This window comes from Lactuca virosa, chromosome 8, assembly GCF_052849685.1.
Source record: "Lactuca virosa cultivar CGN04683 chromosome 8, Lactuca_virosa_CGN04683_v6, whole genome shotgun sequence".
Classification (NCBI taxonomy): domain Eukaryota; kingdom Viridiplantae; phylum Streptophyta; class Magnoliopsida; order Asterales; family Asteraceae; genus Lactuca; species Lactuca virosa.
Window position 1 is genome coordinate 372,906,471 of NC_136433.1, and position 7,378 is coordinate 372,913,848.

The 7,378-nt window shown below is 36.5% G+C and overlaps 1 non-coding gene across 1 annotated transcript; it reads right to left on the minus strand.

Annotated features, from left to right (window-relative positions):
- Positions 1-1,687: 1,687 nt before the first annotated feature.
- On the minus strand, positions 1,688-1,794 carry LOC145135372 (small nucleolar RNA R71). Its single transcript, XR_013719834.1, has one exon. It is a non-coding gene; the product is annotated as a small nucleolar RNA R71 (small nucleolar RNA).
- Positions 1,795-7,378: the final 5,584 nt, after the last annotated feature.

Consider the following 7,378-nt stretch of genomic DNA (forward strand, 5'->3'; position numbering starts at 1 on the left):
GATTGATTCCACCTAGCATGCTTAATTTGATATTAGATTGCTTTGAATTCTTATTTTGTGTAGTTAATGACCATTAATCTACATGAATTTGATTACCTAGTAATTTAGTGAACATTAGATTATTAGAGCTAAGATTAAACCAATCTTAGATAAGTAATTGAACTATTGAATTTGGTTGTGCTAGAGAACTCATATTATGAACATAATTATGTTTGTTAACTAAATCTTACATTGCTCCAATTCTATTTAATGATTAATTTTGTGTTAAAATATGTGTGACTATGCATAGATCTACATGAATTAATTCAACATTAGTTAATTTGGAATTCAATTACTAATAATACATTAATTGGTAACCAACAGGAATTATCATAATTAATAGTTAAACCATTGAGGGAAAGTGGAATCAAACTAACAGAAGTGTTTTTGTTATTTGATTGAATTGTGTTAAGAAGTTAAGTTCATCTAAACTTGCAAAATTAGATAAAAAAAACCGTTACTTTGCTAGAACTTAAGTTAATTTAATAGTAGGTAAATTAATTAATTAAAACCATTCCCTGTGATCGACACCCGACTTGCCTAAACTATCCTATAATTCGACTAGGTACACTGCCTAGGTGCATTCTAGCTAGTTAAGTTCGTTAGGTTATAAATTTAAAACTAGATAGGTATAATCTGTGCACATCAAGTTTTTGGCGCCGTTCCCGGGGAACGACTTATTTGATTGTTGATTTATTTGCTTTAGGTTAATCGATCATTTTTGTGGGGTAAAACTTGCAAAAAGTTAATTTTTCAGCTTAGTTTTTTTATTTTAGTACTAAACTCACAACGTGAGCCATAAGCTCACGACGTGAGTTCAGTAGTTTTTTGTTTTTTGTCGTTTTTCTTTTCTGTCTAGTTTTTCTGCGACAACACGAGGTGGTGATCTTTACCACGTCGTGGTGGCCAGTCAGTAGGCTATTTTTATTTAATCTTCGTTCAGTTTTACGTTTTTATTTTTGTTTTATTGCAGCAGTTGATGACACGAGGCTACAAAACACCTTATCTAGAGTCGGCCCTTCACCAAAAAACGAATAAGAACGTAGGAGAAGACCAAACACCAAAGAAGTCGACCTTTAAAGACCTTAAATCGGTGTTTGGAAAGAAGAAAGGGAAAAACGTAGGAGAATCGAGTAGTTCATCGAAAGAAGTAAACACAACTGAACACTTAGAAAAGAATCCTAATCCACAAGATTCTGAGTACGAGTCTCATCCCGAATTCAAATTAGAGGCGAGTAAACCTGAAAACGAGCAAGAGAACGAGATGGCGGACATTGTTGATATGTCCATGGGAGCATACAAGAAACAAATAAGAGATGATGCTGGTCCTGGTTTGGTGCAGCCGACAATTCCCGCCACTGCCACCTTCGTGTTGAAAGGGCACATTCTTACTGCGCTTAAGGATGTCCCATTTTCCGGCAAAGACCATGAGGATGCTTACAAACATCTAGACGAGGTCAATGACATTGCAGACTACTTCAATGTCCCAAATGTTCCTAGGGATACAGTTTTGTTAAGGATGCTTTCCGTCACTTTTAAGGGAGCTGCAAAAGACTGGTTGAAGGCACTTCCACTTGGTAGAATCACTACTTGGGCACAGATGCGCGTGCAATTTTTGGAACAATTTTGCCCACCATCCATGATATCTAAACTCAAGAAGGCAATAGCCAACTTTGAGCAACAACCGGGAGAGTCACTTTATGAGGCGTGGGAGCGATATAAAGGATTACTAAGAAATTGTCCTCAAAATGACCTCAACATACAACAAGAAGTGTCTATATTTTATGGAGTAAATGTCAGGACAAGGCAACTCCTTAACTCTCAAGGACCACTTACTAAGAAAAATTTGGGCGAAGTGAAGGAGTTGATAGAGGAGTTCTCAAAGCATTCTCGTGAGTACCATAACCCGAGACTTGATGGAACAAGGGGAATTGGTAGTGGAACATCGGAAGACATGGCTGTTGTGCTAGCAATGCTTAATACTATGGACCGGAGGATGACCCAAATGGATCAGTCAATACATACCATTAAAGTAGGATGTGAAAGGCGTAATGGTCCACACTTGACCAAGGACTGTCACTTAGATGATAACGGGAATAAAAAGGTACAAGTTTTCTACTCAAGTGGAGATAAGTATGATGAAGATTAGAGAAAACCAAAGAAGGAGTGGTTGTCGTACGATGAGTATAAGAAGCAGAAGAAGAAAAGTATAGGCAGACTGGCCGAGGCTTCTACCAAAAGGAACAACCAGCAGCTGATAAGAAATTTGACTTAGAAAACATGTTAGCTCGTTTTATGGAGGCTTCAGAAAAGAGACATGACGAGACAGATGCAGCTATAAAAGATCAAAAATTGATGATGAAGGAGCAACAAGTCATGATGAAAGATCAACAGGCCATGATGATTGACCAGCAAGCATTATTAAGAAATCATCAAGCGTCGATCCAAAATCTCAAAGCCCAACTTGGTCAACTAACAACTTTGGTTAATGAAAAATTATCTCCACAATTTCCCGACAAGAAGACTCAATCACATGTCATGGTGATTGAAACTGAAGAAGATGCTTTAGAAGTGGAGCCACAACAGTCCGGACCAAGGGCGAAAAAGTCAAAACTCGACGAGAAAAATTCTGCTGAAACATCGAGCTCACGACGTGGGCTGGGTCTGAACAGAAAAATTCAGCAAATGTTCCGGCTTATCGTCCTCCTTTACCGTTTCTGTCCCGAGCTAATATTCATCCGCTGGAATAGGAGCACTTGAAATTTATGAAGCAAGTGAAGGGTATTCCAATAAATACTCCTTTAAAAAAATCATTATCCAAAGTTCCTGAATACGTGAAGTTCTTACAAGATTTAATAGATACTCGCCAGCAATTAAAAAAGAATTCTAAGGTGATTCTTAGTGAGCAAAGTTCTAAGGTTGTATTGGGAGAGTTACCAAAGAAGATGGGAGACCCTGGACGCCTTACCCTTCCGTGTGAGTTTGGAAATAATACAAAGACTTATGCCTTAGCTGATTCTGGAGCTAGCATAAATCTAATGCCTTTCTCGTTTTATCAAAAGCTTAATCTTCCGGATTTGAAGGCTACAAGAATGAAAATTCACATGGCTAAGCGTTCAGTGACACATCCTAGAGGCATTGTGGAAGACATCTTGGTAAAAATTGGAAAATTCGTTTTTCCAATTGACTTTGTTGTTATGGACATGAAAGAAGATGCTAATGTTCCAGTTATTATTGGTCGCCCTTTACTAAATACTGCTCGAGCCTTGGTTGACATTCGTGAGTCCAAGCTAACTTTAGGAGTTGGAGATGATGAAACAACTTTTGGAGTAGAAGATGGTTTTCAAGGGAATGATGTTCAAGGAGAAGTCGTCAATATTGATGAAGAAGATGAACTTGAAGAGTTGGAGAAGCTAATGGAAGAAGAACTTAAGACAATTCAACAAGTCAAGCACACCAAACCAAGAGCAAACGTTCCACTTGTGTTTGAAGTAATTGCTTATAAGAATCCAACTTCTTGGTGAGTGAGGAAAGTGAAGATTTATCGAGTGACGAGGACGAGGTTACTTCTAAGGAAACGAGTTCAGCTGTGGAAGAAAAGATGGTTCCCGTAGAGCTAAAGAATGAAGAAAAATTGGAGAATAAGGGGATTAAACGCAATCTTGAAGTAAACAAGGTGAAGACTAAAAAAGAGAATTCTAAAAAGGCGTATATCTGACGAGTTCAAGCGTACAAAAGGAGATGGAAGGAGCAAATGATACAGTTGGTGATGGACACCCCGGAAAACTCAACGTGAGGCGGCACAGAGTCCGGCTCATGACTCTAACAAAAAGAAGCGCTTCTCGGGAGGCAACCCGAGCTCGGTTTGAATTTCTTTTCATTTTTGCATTTAGAATAGTTTTTTTAGGATAATTAATCATCTAATTGTCTTAGTAATTTAATTAGTAAAAAAATTCAAGTGTGGGGGAATTTAAATTTAAGTGGTCAAACAAATAAAGGTTTCTAAAATAAAATGGAATTGTCAATTAGGCCGAGTTTTACGCCCAGCGAAGCCTCACGACATGAGCCCATAAATCTCACGACGTGAATCCAAATTGTAATACGGGTGGGCTTGATTTATATGATCTCTTTTTTTTATAGCCCATCTTTTGTTCAATTAAATTGGCCCAAATATATTAGCCCAGACTAACTCACGACGTGAGTCCTCAAAGATCACAACGTGGACTTAAAAGTTCACAAGACCACAGCATAAACAAATCAGAAACACTTTGACCACCATTATACCAAAACTCACGAAGTGAATTCCACTCTTGGTCCCCCCCCCCCCAAATTATTGATTTCGGCCATTTCCTCCAATCTTCTACAATTTTTCTTACTTAACATTTGTTTAAGGTAATATTTCATGTTTTAATCCTTTATTTTGTTTAGTTTATTACATTTAGGGGCTAGGGTTTGTGTTAATTGTTTTCAAATTGCAAATTACCCATGAGTATGCCCGAATTTTATCATGCATTCCCCTGTAATGTGCTTGAAATTGTTTTTGGACAAAACCCTTAGCGATTACTGAACTTAATTTGTTAAGAAAATTGTTCGACATTGAGAAATGTCGCAGACTGCCTTTGTGCTGTATTCACGATGTGAGTTCGCAAAACTCACGAAGTGAATACTGACTTCCAGCATTGTTTTGATTCTGTTATGTATTTAATGCCTTTATGTTTTTGGTTTTGTTCCTTGGTTATTCTCTTGCATAAAAATGCCACCAAGGCGAGATGTTCAAGATGCTCTGGGGGGGTTGCTAATTTACACTCGTTTTATATGTTTCCAACCAACATATCTCGGGATGTGCTTAATAGATAGAACAACAGATTGGGTTGGTTTCACAACAGGGAATTTGTGGTTGTTCTAACTGTCAACTGGCACAAGCTTAGGGAGGTGGGACTCCTTGATCGGTTAAACCCATTTCTCACTAAAAATTTTGGGTTGGTTTCACACAACCCCCTTAACAATTTAAGTGTGGAGTACCTACCGACCCGTTTCAAAGTCGGGTGGGTACATACTTGGATAATCTTCGCGGGGGTTTGACTTACAATACCCAACTTCTCGAGAGTATATACTCCCACATGAATGAAGTGCGACCTCCTATAGTGCCTCCTCAATGCCTGTACATTCCGACTTGGGAGGAACTGTGGATGCCGAGAGGAGATGGAGCGGGGACAAGTGGAGCGTATGAAGATGAAGAAGATGATTAGTCTATCCTTTTTAGTTTAGTTTAGTTTATTTAGTTTCTTTTATTTATTTTTAGTTTGTTTGTTTGTTTTTCATTTGTTTGGGATTGTAAAACTTTTAAGTTATTATGTTCTTGTTCACTTCTCTTGGTTGTATTTTCAGAATTGGTTAAAGAAACGCAGAGAGGGATAACGAGATATGAGTGAATATATGTTTAGCCGGGTATTTAGAGTCGAGAGTCGAGACCCACAATAAAAATAAGTGTGGGGTTAATCGAGAGAGTTCGAGAAGAGAGTCATGAAAACATAGAGTTTTAGAAGTGTCTTAATTCATTAAGACAATTGGGTGAAGTGCACTAATTGAAGGAAGAATTGGAGAAAATTCTTTTCTCCAATTCTCACGACGTGAATGCATATATCTCACGTCGTGAGTCAGTTATTGATGGTTTTCCAGAATGCGCGTTTTTGCGACTTCATGTTGTGAACTATACTACCTCACGTCGTGAATCTTAAATTTTCACAAAATTGAAGACCATTATTCCATATTTGTTCCATGGATCACCACCATCCTTCTTGGAATTATTATGAAGATACTTATGGCTTATTTTCTCAACCATGCAATGTGGCGTATGCTTTCCCACATTGTTCTTTATGCTTTGGAGATTTTTCTGCGTCACATTTGTTGAATATTGAAGGCTCGATTCCAAATTTTTGTCGGCACATTTACATGGCTCATTTCTTAAAGATCCAAGTTCCAATTTTAAAGAAGTCCGTATTCAAGATGCACAACTTATCTCACATATGAAGAATTCGATATCATCACTATTACCCCAGGGGAGTTTGTTCCTTTTTCTTGTTTTTAATTTATTTTACACATACAATGAGGGCATTGTATGTAATAAGTGTGGGGTGGGGGTTGAAAAAGTAAATTGCTAGAAAATTATAAAAATTCGAAAAGTTTGAAAATTTTTAAAAATGGATTTGAAATAATAAGCTAAAAATTAAATCTAGTGATAATTTGAACTTAAGTTGTTAGTGTTGTATGGGATGATCCAATGAGAGCTCAAATGTTTAATTGAGCCAATATATGTTATAGCATATTTGTGGTTTCCCAAGTCTTAGTGAAAAGTCATGAGATATGAAAGGTAATCTGGTAGTTTATATGGCATAATATGTTTTGAAGCATGCACCTGAAATCTATCCAGTAAAGCTTATATAGTCATTGCATTTAGACTAATACATTTAACCAATAAGGGTTGAAGTTAAGCTCCTTTGCCTAAGCATGTAGGATTTAAGTGAAAAAAGTGAGTTATATAAAAAGAAAAAAGAGAGAGAGAGAAATTACCAAAAAGTTGTAAGAATTTTGGGGCTATCAAAGTATGAACATCAAAAGATCAAAATTCTGAAGAATCAAAAGCTGAAGATACCAAAAATCAAAAAATAAAGATGGTGAATTCAAAGAAATCAAAAATAAAATATCAAAGAAGTGAAGAATTTCAAGAGCTCCATTGTGGTATCTAAAGTTGTAATTTCTAGATTATGTATGCTTGGGTAGCTTAACCAAAAACACCTTGAGGTTAAGAAAGATTTCTGAGGATTGATTCGGAGGGTTGCAGAAATGAGTATCGTATAAGCTAAGGGGTGAAGGTTCATAAGGATTGTGAGTAGCTATGATTGAGAGGTTTTTAGGAATTATAGACACAAATATATGCAATGAGGTCTTGGTATAATGGGTGAAATCGAAATGGATTGTTCTATGCTATGTTAGTGATGAAGGTTTGAAATTAACAATAATTAGTTTTGCTTGAGGGCAAGCAAATGATAAGTGTGGGGTATTTATAGGTACACAAGACATCAATAGCTTTTGACTTTAAAGTATATCGTACCTAAATTTTGTTATTAATATTTTAGTGTATATCTCCCGAAAACTAGCAAAGATATTTTTCTATTTGATCTCATTCTTTAGATATGCTTCCCTTAGCTACTATGTCTTCCCTTTACTACTATGTCTTTCATTTACGTTGTTATTAACTATTGTCACCGTATTCCTATTATCAAACAAAATATCACTATATTCATTGTCTACTTAGGATGTAATTTCAATTTTATTATAG